The sequence below is a fragment of the Piliocolobus tephrosceles genome, chromosome 4 (assembly GCF_002776525.5).
Source record: "Piliocolobus tephrosceles isolate RC106 chromosome 4, ASM277652v3, whole genome shotgun sequence".
NCBI classification, from domain to species: domain Eukaryota; kingdom Metazoa; phylum Chordata; class Mammalia; order Primates; family Cercopithecidae; genus Piliocolobus; species Piliocolobus tephrosceles.
The window spans coordinates 120,073,226-120,089,601 of record NC_045437.1 but is presented as its reverse complement, the minus strand read 5'-3'; the positions used below and the strand labels follow the sequence as shown (position 1 = coordinate 120,089,601).

Genomic DNA, 16,376 nt, shown 5'->3' with positions numbered 1-16,376 from the left:
CAAATGTCATTATGATGCCCGTTTTACTGGTGAAGAAGCTGAGGCTCAAAGATGTGAGGGGACTGCCACACAGCCAATATGTGGCAGAGTCATGGTTCAAACCCAGGGGTTCGTACCTTCAAAGACCAAATTCTCATCCACTGTGCAGACAAATATTCTGGCAGAGGACAGGCAGGGGACAGAGAGAGAGAGATTACATATGCACATGTGTGCACATGTGTATGGCAGTGGCTCTATGTCAACCTGGAAGGCTTCTTGGAGGTGGTGAGGTCTAGTGGAATCCTAAAAGAAAGGCCTTAAATGCTACACTAAGGAATTTGGATTTTATCAACTTTTTTTTTTTTTCTTTTTTGAGCAGAATTGAGACATGATTATATCCCCAACAAATCTATATTTAATAAGCAACTCCGAGGTGCCAGACAATCTTCTAGGTGCAGAGAGGGTTGCAGACACTTAATATAAGATGTATTCTCTGCCCTCTCCTAGCTTCAGTCTACTTGAAACACAGATTTATTTAGAAGATAATAAGTAACAGTGTCAATAAACCAGTGCCAAGCATCAAATAAAAGTCAGAGAGTAGGTGCCATGGAGGTCAGAGGAGGGGGCAGTCTGGGCTCTGGGTTGGTCAAGGAAGGCTCCCAGGGTAGATGGAGAGGGAGAGGTTGGAGGGGTTATGGAATATTCCAGAAAGGGTGCACTTTAGGGCTGGGGCCTAGTGTTTGGCAGTGCAAGTTTCCCCATGCTTAGCAGAGGGCCTGCCCATAGCAGGTGATGGTACATGCTGGCTGAATGAATAAACGTTGGACCCAATGAAAAGGAAGGACAAATGGTTGAGAGATGAGGCATAACAAAGGGACTGGGGGTTGCAGGGATGTGTGACCACTGAGCCTCTAACCAGCCCACCAATACAGTTTAGTTGACTTGTGGCCCCACCAGGTAGATGAGCTTTCTTGACTTTCCTTTTTTCAGGTCCTGCAGGCACATCTGTGGGAGAAGCAAGTAGAGTCTATAGCGGAAAAGCAGGAGAAAAGATGGGAGAAGTCTTGGGGGACAGAAGGAGGAAGCCTTGAATGTGAGTCCAACATGTTAGCTTTTTTCCTGCAGGCAGGAGGCAGCCATTGAGGCCTCTGGACATTCAAGTAGCAAGAGGTAAACGATTTGGGGAGATCGGTCTGGCCCTCCAAGGGGGAAAGAGGAAAAATGCTATAGGAGAGGGTTTCAGGAAGTGACTCCTGCTGTTGAAAATGTGCAAACCCTTTCATCCAGAAATTTGACTTCTGGACATTTGCCCCTAGATCGCGGAACAAATGTGAAGAAACAAAACCAGCAAAATGCCTCCTGGAGGTCCTTGCAGTGCTGTCTTGGATGGAGAAAACTAGAATGCAGCTTCCTCCAGGGGTGCAGTGCAGAGTGAGGGAGCTTGCTTTTTCTCTGCTGGCTCTCACCTCAGGGCCTCTGCACCAGGTGTTCCCTCTGCCTGAAATGCTTTTCCCTGTCCGGTAGCATGGCTCAATCCTTTTCTTTGCCGAAAAGCCCCCTTCTTAGCAAGACCTTCCCTGATCACCCTATTCAAATGTTCTTCCATACCCCCAGCCCCTTGTTTACAGCACACATCTGCTGCCCCAGGCACCCAGCCCCGTGACTATCTGACATACTCTTCATTTTATTTGTGTATCTTCTATCCCTCTGGAATGGAAACGGCGGTGGCGATTGTTGTCTGTTTTGCACACAGGCTGTATCCTCAGTGCTAAAGCAGCGCTTGGCATAGTAAGTGCTCAGTGAAGATCTGTTGAATGAGTGAATGAAAGAAGGGAGGAAGGAAGGAATGATGGTGGGTAAATCCGCGAGTGTGTGGCCTACACAGGACATTAGCTTGAGCACCAGAGAGCAGACCAGGGCAAGTCCTTGGCTCCCGTGCCAACCTGCATCACAGAGGACTGTGGGGTCTTGGTAGATGGAGCCTGGCCCGGGTCTCTCAGGGCCCTCTGGCTGGGGCCAGGAGGCACAGCTGCAGTGGACACTTTCAAACTCATCACGCCTGGCCTTGGCACTCAATGGGCTCATTTTTTGTCATAATGACACCTTTCTAAACATAGCTATGCAAAATTAAAGTGTCACAGTGCAAATGCTGCAGCTGTGTGGTACTAGAAAGAACTCTAGGTCTTGAGTCAGAAGAGATGGACTCAAATCCCAAATATCTAGCCATCTCTCTCTCCTGGGTGTGGCCTTGAGTGCACTTCTCAAGCACTTCTGAAACTGAGCTTCAGTTTCTTCATCTGTAAGATGGGGATGGTACTAGTAACTGTGTCACAGACTGTTGTGAAGGACGAGGAATTGAGCATGGTGAGAGATTTTTGGAAGTTGAAAAGCATCACACATTGGACATGACTTTTATACATAAATATGTAAAAATGGTCCCTGACTGCGTCCTTGGCTTCCTGGTCTGCCACATGGAATGAGGGCAGGGTCTCCCTCTCAGCACAGACTAGTCTCCTCCATCAGCCCAGCCTCCCCTCGTCACAGTGAGAAGGAGTCATTGACTGACTCAGAACCCACTCACCTCTCTCTTACATGGGGAAATCAACAAACCACAACCATTTATGAATCCTGCATGTTCCCATAGTCTTGTCCAACTGTATCTGCTACCATTCCTGAGTGGAAGTTAAAAAAAAAAAAAGGCAGCACAAGTTGAAGATGGGAAAGAAGCGACCTAAGGTGACAGTCAATGTAGAAGGCAGATATGTCTCATCCTCACAGCAACTAAGATTAATGGGCATTGAGTGTCAGGAGCCCTGCCTTGGGAAGAACTCTGAGACTGGCTCCAGAATTCTATAAATCCAATCAAGAGTGCTGCAATCAGTTAGCAATGTCTGCCTCAGGCAAGGGAGAAGAAACTATGGTCTGTATGTCATATCTAATATTTTCCCTTGTATCTAAGATACTCTCTGCTGTGAGACACGCAATCAACCTGATGAAGCTTTTTAGGAAAAAGTCTATTGTTAAATCAAGTTTAACCTAAAGCTGCCTCCTTACATATTTTAAGGTCAGCCTAAAGGTTTCTCCGCACATTGTGAACTATGAACTATAACAAGTAGAGATGTAAACAGACTGTAGCCTACACTTGTGCCAATCAAGGAGTTTTGGCCAATCAAATGTGGCCAACTGTTAGAACCATATTCAAATAAGGCAAATGCTGAGCTATAACCAACCCAGCTGTTTCTGTACCTCACTTCTGTTTTCTATGCATCAGTTTCCTTTTTCTGTCCATAAATCTTTTCCCACCACATGGCTGCAATGGAGTCTCTGAGTCTACTCTGGCTCAGGAGGCTGCCCAATTCAAAATCATTCATTGCTCAATCAAACTCTTTCAAATTTAATTCTGCTGAAGTTTTTCTTTTATCATTCTAGTAACGCTAGATGTTGATTATTGAATGGATCCCAGTTTCAGGAACTTACAAAATATGTGTGTGTTTGAAAGAAGGAAATCATTACTTGCTATCCTTTCTCTATCAAAATCTACTTCAGCTTTTCAACTAAAAATTCAATGAGTATTCTTTGGAGTAAAATAAATGTGCTGAATCTACCTGGGCTTTTCCCACTCTGTGGCTTCTTGTTTCTATGTGTGATGCGAAAGGGGAGCTGTAGAGATGGGGAGGAGATTCTTCTAGGTGTTGGGAAGGCTTCCAATGCCCAGCACATAGTAGGTACTCAGCAAATATTTGTTGAATGAATTTTTAATGATGAACTCAGTTTCTGCATAACTTTTCATGATTCATAAATGCTGTTACCTCAGCTAAGTTTAAATGTAGTATTTTATCTCCTGTCATATATATATTCTTCTCTCTTTTTCTGTGAGTAGACACCATGATAATCAATCGGGATAACCCACGAGGATGTTGTCTCATTGTTTCTCAGTGAGGAGATGGCGCTGATGGAGGAAACCAGGGAGAGGCTTGCCTGCTGATTTCTTCCTGCTTTTGTGTTTGTGTTCGCCGTCTGCCTCTCCCTCACGTTTCCCTCAGTGTGTTCCTATCCTTGGATCCCTAATCCTACAGCCCAGGACTTTCTACAACGGCACTACTAACATTTTGGACGGGATAATTCTTTGCTGTGGGGGACTGTCCTGTGTGCTGTGACATTTAGCATGATCCCTGGCCTCTACCCACTGGATACCAGAGGCACCCCCCACCCCCAGCCATGACAACCAAAAACATCTCAAAACACACTGCCCAGGTGAGAACCACTGCTTAGCCTCCCCGGGGAACATGACTGGTTCCTTCTTTCTGAACAGTTTCAGAAGGAACATCAAGTGCACAACAAGCCTTCTGACTTCATGGTCCAGACCAGTTTCGGGCCCGCCATCCTATCGATCCTCCAGGCTCGTATCTCGAAGGAGCTCCCTGACCATTCCCTGGTGTCTCTCTCATTTGTTGTCTGCTCCTCTCCACTGGGCTGTGAGCTCCACAAAGAGTTTTTTGTATCTTGATTCTCTCTCTATCCCTGGGGCCCAGAAGTGCCTGGCACTCAATAGGTTCTCCAGTGGATGAAGGTGAGGACCAGGTGACTAGCGGAGCCTCCCTGTGGAGGTGACGTCTCCATGCCATGAAATTGCCAGCCCTGGGAAGTGCTGAGGAAGAGCACTCCAGACAGAGGGCACAGCCACTGCACAGCTCTCAGGCAGGAACAGGCTTGCCTTGTGGAAGGCTGCTGGAAAGGAGAGGGGAGCGGGATTGAAGAAGGGTGCTCCAAGAGCCAGAAGAGCTAGTCAGGAGGCCACAGTGAGGAGTGCAAACTCAGTTCCAGGAGTGACAAAAAGCCCTCTGGAAACCTCCCAGATGTCCCAAGGTCCACCCCTGGCCCACTCTCACTCTCCTCTCTCCTTGTCGCCCAGCCTCACTCTGGGAAGGCTGGGGAGGATTCCTAAATCTGGTCTGAACTCCTGAGGCTGAAGCCAGAGCTGATGTGGCCCCAAGTCATATCTCAGGGTGGGAGAGAGTCGTCCCATCAAGGAAGCAACACTACTAGGGCAGCTCAGCCCTCAGCCACCCCTCTAGCCCTCATGGGCAGGCCCTCAATCCGGAACCACAAACTCCAGGCCCAGGCAGGGAAGGCCTGGATCCTCCACTTCCGCCTCCTCCTGGAAGTCAGCTTAAAGAAGTGATGAGGAGGAATGATCATTGAAGAGACTCGTCATTTCTGATCAAACCATGCTGGAGGTCAGGGGTTTGCTAACTCAGCCTTGTCACAGGGGACTTCCCTTCTGCCTCAATGCTATGACAGAGCTGGTGTTGAAGGTCTTTAACGAAAAAGCTACATTTCTGCATTTAAAATGGAGATCAAGCCACTCAGTATCTCCGGTGTAAGAAGACATTTGGCAATAGTAACAGCTAATTTTTAAAATACTTACCATAACTCGTTTTAACCATTTCCTGTCTAGAAAAAAAAAAAAAAGGTGCAGCTCACTGCCAGCACTCATTTCTTGGGGCAAACAGAAAATGAGTTAATCCTAACAACAACCCTGTAAGGTGCATACTTTTATCATCCCCATTTTACAGATGGGGAAACTAAGGCAGTGAAGTCTAGTAATTTTCCCAGATTCACTAAAATCTCTAAGATAGGTTTAACAAAGATATCCACCCATTAACCCTTAAATAATATCCTCTTTTTAAAATTAATGCTAGAATATGGTGCCATATCTTTTTAATTGAGTATATCTTTTGACCCAGCAATTCCACCACTAGGAACTAAGCCTAAGGAGGTAAAGTATTTAGCTAGAAGGATGCAGTATTATTTAGTATGTGGAACTCAATGAGAATCTCCACTAAGAGGGCTTATTTAAATAAACTGTGATGCCTCCATATAAAAGTAGCTGTTCAAAATGACATCTGTTTGTATGTACCAACATAAAAAGATATCTAAATTATGTATTTTAACAGAAAAGTCCTGTTATTTTAACAGAAAAAAAACAGAATAATCACATTTTTGTAAGTAGTCATTTTATCTGAGGACTGGGATTTCTATTGACTTTTAATTTCTTATTTTCACTTGTCTATAGTGTCTAATTTCTCTACAATGAACATGTACTACATTTATAATAAGAAAGAAACTCAATAAAAGTTATTGAATAAAAGAATAAGCAGCCAGAAATCTTTCTCTCCTGGGGAATTAGTGAGCCTCTTCCTCCCTGAGAGTAGAGGCTATGGCTGCTTTGCTGGAACCTTCCATTTGTCCCAAATGCTCCACTCTCTGCCAATGGGAGATGGGGTCTATATTCACCTGGTCCTTTCTGCGTGAGGCCACCTTGGCAGAAGTCACTGCCTTTCCCAGAGCATCTGACTCTGCAAAACCCTCTTGTCATCTGGGTTCTGGGTTCTGGTAAACTCCCCACTCCCTGTTTTTTTTTTTTTTTTTTTGCGGGTATAGAGATAGTAAAAGCTCTGCTGCCCTGGCCCTGGTTCTAAACGCCCCCTGGTGTTTTCTCTACACTCCACTGACAACTTGATCATGAGTCCTTTTGTGAATGAACCCTCCTCAAATCACCTGAACGTAGGGTAGCATCTGCTTCCTGTTGAGGATCTGATTAATACACTTACCTGATTTGCTGTCTCTTCTTTTCCTAAGTCCTAATTTCCTAAAATAAAATGACTCTCCAATTCGCCTGTCCACCTTGCCCTTCTCTCCTCATACCCAGTCTTGCCCACTGGACATCTTCGTTTGGACAACCAGGCAGCTTATAAGCCTCCTGATGCCCACCACAGGAGTCTGACTTTGTGCTACCAAAGCTAAATTCTGTCTTCCGTGAGCACCACTATTCGACTTTCCACCCACTCCAAACCTGAAAATCACCTTTCTCTGCCCCTCCTTTAATTTTGTACATCTCATCAGTGCCCAAAGCTTCTGAAATCAACCTCAGTAATGTCTCTTTCAAATAACCCCTTCCCAGTCAGGCGTGGTGGCTCATGCCTGTAATCCCAGCATTTGGGGAGGCCGAGGTGGGTGGATCACTTGAGGTCAGGAGTTCAAGACCAACCTGACCAACATGGAGAAACCCCATCTCTACTAACAATACAAAATGTAGCTGGGCAGAGTCGTGTGCACCTGTAATCCCAGCTGCTGGGGATGCTGAGGCAGGAGTACTGCTTGAACTCAGGAGGTGGAGGTTGCAGAGCTGAGACTGCACCATTACACTCCAGCCTGGGCTACCAAGTAAGACTCTGTCTCAAAAAGCAAAACAAATAACTCCTTCCCATCATTTCTCCAGCCCCTTCCTCCTCAAGTCCTCCTGACTGGGTCCCACTGGCTCCCTGCTTCCCCCTCAGTCTGTTATGTGTGACTTCTGGGTAAAGGTTCTCAAAATACAATTCGGATCCCATCCAGTCCCCTACTCAAAACTGTGCCCATGGGATCAAAACCAAACTCTGCAACCTTCCATTCAGAGCTTTAAAAGTACTTTTCAGCCTGTCTCATTCCTCACCACTAACAACCTTCCCTTCAATCAAACTGAACCATTGTATCTACAGAAAGGCCGTCCCACCTCCAAGCCTTTGCTCACACTGAGTCCTCTGCTGGATCACCGTCCCTCCACATTTCCAGGTGTCCCTCAAGACCACTCCGCAGCAGCTATCCACACAAGTTCCTCGACCCTGGCTTTCTTGCCCACAAGTAACCAGTTCATCCTTCCCAGTCATATAGCCCTCTATTTACATTTCTTTTCTGGAAGCTATCATTTTTCACGTGCCATTTGAGTGAGTGTCCTGGTTAAGACTATATTTTCCTGGAGGGCAGTAACCTTTCTTATTTGTCTCTCTATCCCATAACCTTAGCAAAAAACCAAGGGACAGAACAGGTGCAAAGTCTACATGGTTACTGAATTAACAGATCTTCCTAAAGTGTAAACGTCGTTGTCCAGGTGAATGGAAGAAGAGAGCTGAGACAGAGGGGACAGGCAGAGTTAGTGTCCAGTGCTGACCTCTGAAATGGAAAAACATGGTCAGTCCTTAGGAGGCTGCAGAGGCCAAGACCCCAGAGAGGTTTGGAGGTTCCGCAGCAGAGGAGGAGCTGTGGACCACGGCAGGACCCTGATGCCATCGGCAGAGGAGGAAGTAATCAGAGAGGTGGAGGAAGGAAGCCAAGGGAAGTCAAGTAAACACCAAGTATTCCCTCCCTGTCCAATGCTGTGACCTGCATAAGCCACCACTCCCCCAGTGTAGACTCTACCCACGGAAGAAGGAAGAAGATAGAACTCTGGATTTGAATATAATTCTAAAATAACCACATTTACCTGAAAATGACTAGGTTGAGTTTCCTGCTTCAACCAGAAATGGAGCTTGGAGTCAGAAATTATGTGGCATTATAGAAGAAAAAGTCACCATCTTCTATCTCTGAGTCGTATGATCATTTTAGACATAACATTGTGCACTTACAGTGTACCAAGTGCTTAATATATGTGATCTCATTTCACCAGGGAAACTGTATAATTTATTGCTTTAGCTGACAAAATTCTGAAGGAGGTGCTGTTAATAATTGCACTGAGATGCAGGCCTGAGCAGGCCATGATTTATGGCTGTCCTACATCTGACCCTCACAGCATCCATGGGAGAAGGAAGCATGCTTATGCTCACTGACAGCTGGGGAAACCAACACTTGAAGTGATTAAGTCACAAGTCCAAAATAAACGACGGAGCTGCAGTTCAAGCCCTGGTGGTCATTTACCAAAGGCCATGCTCTTTCCACTTTACATGGGACCGTGACTGCTGGCTCTATCCAGCTTCCCAGTGCGACCTTTCTCTGCCCACTGTCTCTCTTCTCTGGCTAACAGAAACACCATGAGACCACATATGTAACATTGCATTTTTTCATAGCCACATTGAAAAGAAAAAGGAATCAAGTAAAATCTGTTTTATTATGATATTTTATTTAACCCAATACAGTTGACGCTTGAACAACACAGGTTTGAACTGTGTGGGTCCACTTACACATGGCTTTTCTTCAGCCTCTGCCACCCCTGAGACAGCAGGACCAGCCCCCTCCTCTTTCGCCTCTTCCTCAGCCCATTCTACATGAAAACAAAGAGGATGATGATCTTTTTGATGATCCACTTTCACTTAATAAATAGTAAATATATGTTCTCTTCTTTATGATCTATCTTAATAACATTTTCTTTTCTCTAGCTTCATTTACTGTAAGAATACAGCATATTCCCAGCAACTCAGGAAGCTGAGGCAGGAGAATCACTTGGACCTGGGAGACGGGAGATTGCAGTGAGCCGAGATCGCACCATTGCACTCCAGCCTGGGCAACAAGAGTGAAACTCTGTCTCAAAAAAAAAAAAAAAAAAAAAACAACAGTATATAATGTATATAACATATAAAATATGTGTTAATCAACTGTTTATGTAATGAGTAAGTCTTCCAGTCAACAGTAGCCTATTATGAGTTAAGTTTCTGGGGAATCAAAGGTTATACACAGAATTTAGATGGCATGGTGGTTGACACTTCTAACTCCCACATTGTTCAAGGCTCACTGTATATTCAAAATGTTATTCAAGATGTAATCAATAGAAAATAGTTATTCATGAAATACTGTGTCTTCTTCTTCTCCCTTCAAACCTATTTCTTTATATTCAATCTTTGAAGTCAGTGGGTATTTTAACCTTACAGCATATCTCAATTCGGATTACTCACACTCTAAGGACTCAATAGCCACGTATGGCTGGGGTCTGCCAGCTGGACAGCGAGGTCTAGCCCTGATCTGAGCAGGAGCCATTTGATTGGGTTCTTGGTACACTGCCATCTGGTGGACAGACGTTCCTTGCTTGAAAAACCACCTCGAAGGAAAGGGTCAGCATCCGGGAAAATAGCACAGTGGGCCTCAGGATCAGCTCCCCAGAAAGAACTTGGGGTTGGAGGGCTGTTGTTGCTGAAGACGTCCCTAGAGAAGATGTACAGCCATGGAGCAAACTCAAGTCACTTACGACGTCGGCAAACCTTAGCTGTGGTGCACTCTTGTTTCCTGGTTGCAAAAGGATTTAGCAGAAAATGGGAACTCTTTTCCAGAAAGCATGTTTAAAGCAGCTCTTTAAAAAGCAGAAGTTTCTTTCACACCCAATTTCGCCATGTGGTTGTGTGAAGGGCTTCTCCCCAGAAATCATGTGATCTCTCTTTTAATTCATAGTAAAAACGTTTCTTCTGTCTTGGCCCATTATGGCTGCTATAACAAAATATCATAAGCTGACCTTATATACCACAGAAATTTATTTCTCACATTCCTGAAGGCTGGGAAATCCATAATTAAGAGTTGGTGCCTGGTGGGAGCCTGCTTTCTGGTTCACTGATGGCATCTTCTTGCTGTGTCTTCACGGGGGCGTAAGGACAAGGCAGCTCTCTGCAGCCTCTTTTCTAAGGGCACTAGACCTATTTGTGATGGTTCGAGCCTCACGACCTAATAATTTCCCAAAGGCCCCACCTCCCAACACCATCACCTTGGTGATTAGATTTCAATATATGAATTTGGGAGAGGACAGAAACCTTGAGACCATAGCGTCTGCCAAGTTGTATCTTCCTCACTCAAATTGAGTGGGTGTGGTTATTCCAGAATTTCAGTGAACCAAGATGTATTTTTCCAACGTGAATAGTTGATTAAGAACACTTGATCAGGGTCAGTGTTATTCTGTACTTCTGAATCACTCTCACATTTGAAGGGGAGTTTTAAAAACAACTTTGTGTGAATAAAATGATGTGTCTGCATCACTCCAGGAAGGAGTGTTTGGAGCTGAAATGACTTGGCAGGGAGAAGAATCCATTGGGACATTCAATAACTTGGCATTGAGAGTGTTTTCAGCACCATGCTGTCCTCAGAATAGTATTAGAATTTATATAAACACAGATGTGACTTGTGCCTTTAAGGAGAATACAGTCTTCCCAGGAGAGACATGAAAAACCATCATAGATAAACAGAAAAAAACAGCATCAAGGATGTACGTGCACAGGGCAGAATGTAAATTGGATGTAAAACAAAGCATTTGAGGGCAGTGAGAAAGGAACTTCATTCTGGTCTCAGCTCTGCCACCCACAGCTGTGTGACTATGTCTCTGTCACACAGTCTCTCCGGTCTTCAACTTTATCATCTCATACTGAGCAAGAGATAGTCTGGACAATTTGTGCTTCTAGAATAAGGAAACAAGAAGAAAAGAAAGCTAGATACCCAAGAACTTCAGTGACTGGCTCAGGAAGAGTTACTCAGCAGTGAGGGGGTCAGCATGAGCCCAGGCACAAGAAGCCGGGAGTTGGAACAGCAAGGAAAGGTGCTCAGCTGGCTAACCTAGAGGAAAGTGATTGGCTGGAGTGTCTGGTTTATGTTTCAGGGATGGTTAGAGATTGCTCTGTTAATAGGCAAAAATTGTTGCCCTAAAGAACCTAGAATCTAAAGGGGTGTTTGACATAATCCAGAATAACAGGTCGCAGAGATTATTTTACAGAATGTTAGTACCTCATGATGTTAATAGATACATAACAAAACAGACCTCTTTGCCGTAAGACTTCTCAGAACCTTTAACACTCTATGATTTTCCCAAAGGGCAGAGAGTATGCAGCATTTCCCAGACTTATTTAATGGTGAACACCTGTTATCCTGAGGCAGGCAGATTGCTTTGAGTCCAGGACTTAGAATCTACCCTGGGCAACATGGCGAAACCCTACGTCTACCAAAAATACAAAACTTAGCTGGGCATGGTGGCACGTGCCTGTAGTCCCAGCTGCTCAGGAGGTTGAGGTGGGAGGATTGCTTAAGCCACTTGAGCCCAGGAAGTGGAGGCTGCAGTGAGCTGTGATCACACCACTCCACTCCAGCCTGGGCAACAGAGCACAACGCTGTCTCAAACAAACAGACAAAAACCTCACAGAACCCTCACTGCTCTAGACCTCACTTTTTATAGATAGGGAAACTGAAAAGGCAAGAGGCAAGTCCAAATTTCACAAAGATAGTGGCAGAGCCAAGACTGGATTTTTGGTCTTTTGACTCCAATATCCAGTACTTTCTTTTTCTTTCTTGGGGTTTTTTTTTTTTTTTTTTCAATTCCTATTATACACAATTTGAGACACACAAAGAGATAAAAAGACTAATACAAGATATCCATGCACCACTACCTAGTGTAAGAAATAAAACATCACCAACACAATAAACCCCCCCTTGTGTACCTCTCTCCATTTGTCTCCCCAAGGGAACCCATATCCTGAATTTGGAGATACAATACATGAAAATTCTGGTGGAATTTCAAATAAGTCATATTGTCTTTAGAGGATCTTCTTAGCATCTCCCATGATTTCTAAGTTGTCATGGTCTTAGAATTCAAAACAAAATAAAAAAACTCCACTTGGCCCAGAAGAGCAAAGATTAAAAGCCAGCCTCAAGGATCCCCAGCTTGGCTACCTGCAGCTCACAGCAGCTTGGAGAAAATTTTATGAATCGGTGAAATTTTTCGTTCTCAGATGGACTCTTCAGATGGTTTATCAATTCTGTTAGATGCGGGGGTGCATCTGGCTTTATTCTGTGTGGAATTTTTGGATGAATTCACTGCATCACCCCTCCCCTCTGCAGGCCAGATGGGGAGCCGGGTGCTGTATAAATGTTTAATTGTGGCTCAGTAAAAATATTTGCTTTCAGTAGCTGGAAGCTACAGAACGGAGGTAGCGCTGTCTACTAGAGTTGCCAGACTTCATTCTAATGAGAACAGAAATAAAGGCTGATTAAATCAAATTCCCCATAGTGTAGAACCACTTAAATAAATGTTTCATATTGTTTGCATGATGATTTTAAAATGTAACAGCTGCTTATGTAACCATTAGGTTGGACATAAATCATTCATCGCCATCACTGCCGTCAAAGCAGCACTGGCTCCTTTTCTTCTGCTGCTGACATTTCCATTACTAGGGAGCTTCTCAGACATGCTGTTGGGTTTCCTGTCCTTACCCAAGTGCAGGGTAGCAGGAGACCGAAGGCGGGGATGAGGAATGAAGAGCAGGCACAAAGCCGCCATTTATCGAAGGCCTACTTTGCACATGTCCCTTTGGGCTGGCATGTCACATTTCATCCTCCCCACAAGGAGGCATCACTGTTCCCATTTTATAGATAGGGATACTGAGGCCTATGGAAATGAAGTGAGCTGCCCCCAGAGTAGGGAATACAGCCCGTATGTGAACTCAGGTGTGTCTGAGCCTTGGCAACTCACACAAGGCTGTCCAAGAACAATGGGTGCATCCCACCGCAAGGCTCCACACACCTCAGGCCTTTTAGTAATGATGAGACCAGTGAAGAACACACCAAGACTCAGAAAACTGCAGAATCCTTTGGGTTGGGACTAGGGGTGGGGCAGGGTAGATACTGATCCAAAGGATTTGGACTTCTTTTCTTAGGACAAATCTCCATCGTCTCTCCTCTGTTCACTGTGACAGCCTCCTTCTGGCTCCCTTGCCTCCATTCTTTTCCATCTCAATCCATCATTCACCCAGTAGCCTGAGTGATCTTTTAAAAGTAGAAGTCAGATTATATCATTCTCCTGCTCAAAAGCCTCCAATGGCTTCCCACCACTCTTAGAATAAAGTCTAGCCTCCCACCTTGGCCCTCAAGGCCTTTTATGATATGACCCCTGCCAACATTTGCTCATTCGTTGCTACCCTGATCCTTTATCTGGGCATCTTGGCTTCTTTCTGGTCTTTAGACACAATAAGCTCATGCCTACCTAAGGGCCTTTGCACACGCTGGAACCATCCTCCTCAGACCCTTCCCATGACTAGCTTCAACCTGTCATTCAGACCTCAGCTCCAAGTCACTTGCTCAGAAAAGCCCTCCCTGCACCCTGGATTGAAAACTGCCCTCCCCTGCCCACACTCCACACCATAGCTCTGTCTCATTTACTTTACAGCACTGAACACTGTCTCTATTTCTTATTTGCTATTTTCCTATCCCACTATAATGTAAGCTCCATGAGAGATATCTGGCCTGTTCTCCACTGCTTCCCCAGCCCTAGAATGGTGACTGTAGTGTAGTACGTGTTCAATAACTATTAATTAAATATATGAATTAACTTGTCTCATCCTTTCCCCCTGCATCCAAGTTGGGTGAACCCTGACTTGGCCCCTAGAAAGAGAGAATTTGATTCTGAAAGCCAGTTCTTACCTCCAGACTCAGGCCCCATGCAGGAGCCTTTCTCCAGGTGGCCTGGCCATGCAGGTGATGGCAGTCACGGGGTGAGGCAGAGAGCTGCTGGAGAAAAGCCAGGAGGCCCTCTGGGGTTCTCTGCATTCCTAGGAAGGAGGATCCCTCGGATCCAAGCCCCCAACTCTGCAAAGCTGAGTCTAAAGGATGCACAGAACACAAGACATCCTTCTGTTGCCACCAAAGCTTCTGACACCCCATTTTAGCTGGAGAGAGACTTGGGCACGGTTCTTGAATTGGCTGCAACTCCACCCTCCCTCCTGCAAGTGCCTTTTCCTCTGCCATGGAGGCCTCTGTGCCATGGAGAGGACCACTAGACCTCTTGGGGTGAGGGCTCTGGGTGTCAGTCCCCTACGCCCTAGCAAGATCTGGAAGGCAGGATCCACCTTCCTGCAGGCAGGCAAGGTCCTTGAAATACAAGGTTGTCTGTGGCACTGGTCCATTGACCATCCTACTGCTTCCAGTTACGGAAAATGTTGCATCAGTGGCAGCCATGGGGACAGCTTCCTGGTTCCTGAATTGCAGCACTGATCCGTGGTGTGCTGTGGGACTCAGGCATTTTCTCAGCAGCTTTTGAGGTAGTGGCCCCGGGCAGGTCAGTTCGGCAGTGTCCTGGGGGTCATTCCTGGAGGCCCAGCCTGGTGGCCACTTCTCCAGCCCTTCCAGTGATTTGGAAGCGGCTGATTCCTTGCAGTAAGTCCCTTCCTCCTCGAACCACTGATTGATGCAGAGCTCCTCCATGGTAGGGGACTGGTTCTCTTAGGCCCCTGTAGCCTCAGGCCCAGCATGCTTGGGAAAATGTTTGCTAATGCTTTGTGACTCAAAAGGAATCCTAGACACACACACACACACAAACACACGCACACACACACACAATTTTAATATTATCAGTCACATCAGCCCCCTGAGGCAGCCGCTCTGTTCCAGACAAACCCTGTTAATAACACTCTTATTTTCCAGCTCAATTTGGAAGCCTGACCTTGTCTTGCTTTGCCTCCTACAGAGAGTTAATACTGGGACATACTGAAGGGCGAAGGCTTGAGTCACAAAGTCACAGGGATTTTGGCAGTTACGGTCTGCATGACACTAAGCAAATTAGTTACCACTGGGACACAGTTTTACCAGTCTGCAAAATGGAGCTATCAGCTGCATCTAGCACTATGGGCGCTGTGAGCATGGAGGGCAGTCTGCACAAAGGGACTTCCCAGGTTCACGCCGCCAGTAAATGGTAGGACGAGGCCCTGATAAGCACAGCCTGCCATGGGGAAGGGAATTAATCCCCAGCTCAGAACCCCTGCATCCTCACCCAGGGGTTCCCTGTGCATGCAGGTGCTTGGTAAATGGCAGTTGCTGTCAGCACTGTCTGATTTACCTGAAGGGAACAGTTCACACTCCACCCGGATTTTCACTGCAGCAGCCAAGAAGGAACTTCTGGGAAAGCATCTGCTTCCATCCAACTCCCAGGAGGGGTTGGCAGAGGGTGGAGCCAAGAGCCTGCATCCCCTACCAGCCTGCAGAAAGCAAGCCATGTTCTGGCTTCAGGGAGCAGAAACCCAGATAGAAACCACCCCATGTGCAGCCTCTGCACGGTCACAGGACCAACTCCACAGGGAGAGGAAAGAGGCCTCCTCTCAGGGGTGGGGAGCTGAGAGCAGGACAGACCTTTTCTGACTCAGCCCAAGGAGGGCTGGAGCAGGGGCTGCAGGTTCCCTGCTTTGTGCTGCAACACAGGGCAGAGGAGAGTCATGGCCTCCCAGATCTTCTCTGGCCTCACCTGCAAAATGGAGATAATAGCATCGTCCTCTCTAACTCATGGCCTTAAAGAGGTGCTGAGAGTCACCAGTTAGGCAGACCCAAGGCAGCCATTTCTGGTGCATTAGGACTATGGGCCAGAACCCCTGCATTCCTAGCCCCTCCTGCAGCCTCTAATGACCAGGAGAGAAAGGCGTAAGGTATAAGACTCTGGGCCAGGTTCTGGCAGCTTATGGCTACCCTTTTCTTGTGTCTGGACAGGAGCACTTTAGCTACAACCAGCTTATCTAATCCTCACTGCTGCCCTATGAGGCAGGCATTCTTACTTCCCCAGTTTTGAAATAGGCACAGAAAGGAGAAGCGACTTCCCAGGTTCACGCTGCCGGTAAGTGGTAGGACGAGGCCCTGACAAG

General features: G+C 46.1%; 1 protein-coding gene and 1 long non-coding RNA gene across 3 annotated transcripts in view; both read left to right on the top strand.

Moving 5' to 3' along the window:
* LOC111547211 overlaps window positions 1-11,623 on the top strand; it is a 33,157-nt gene extending 21,534 nt beyond the window's left edge. Inside the window, exons 2-3 of the long non-coding RNA XR_002733055.1 lie at window positions 9,171-9,401; window positions 10,755-11,623. This is a non-coding gene — a long non-coding RNA (uncharacterized LOC111547211). The remainder of the gene's footprint in view (window positions 1-9,170; window positions 9,402-10,754) is intronic.
* KCNIP1 (potassium voltage-gated channel interacting protein 1) overlaps window positions 1-16,376 on the top strand; it is a 381,852-nt gene that overhangs the window by 57,790 nt on the left and 307,686 nt on the right. The window lies entirely within an intron of this gene.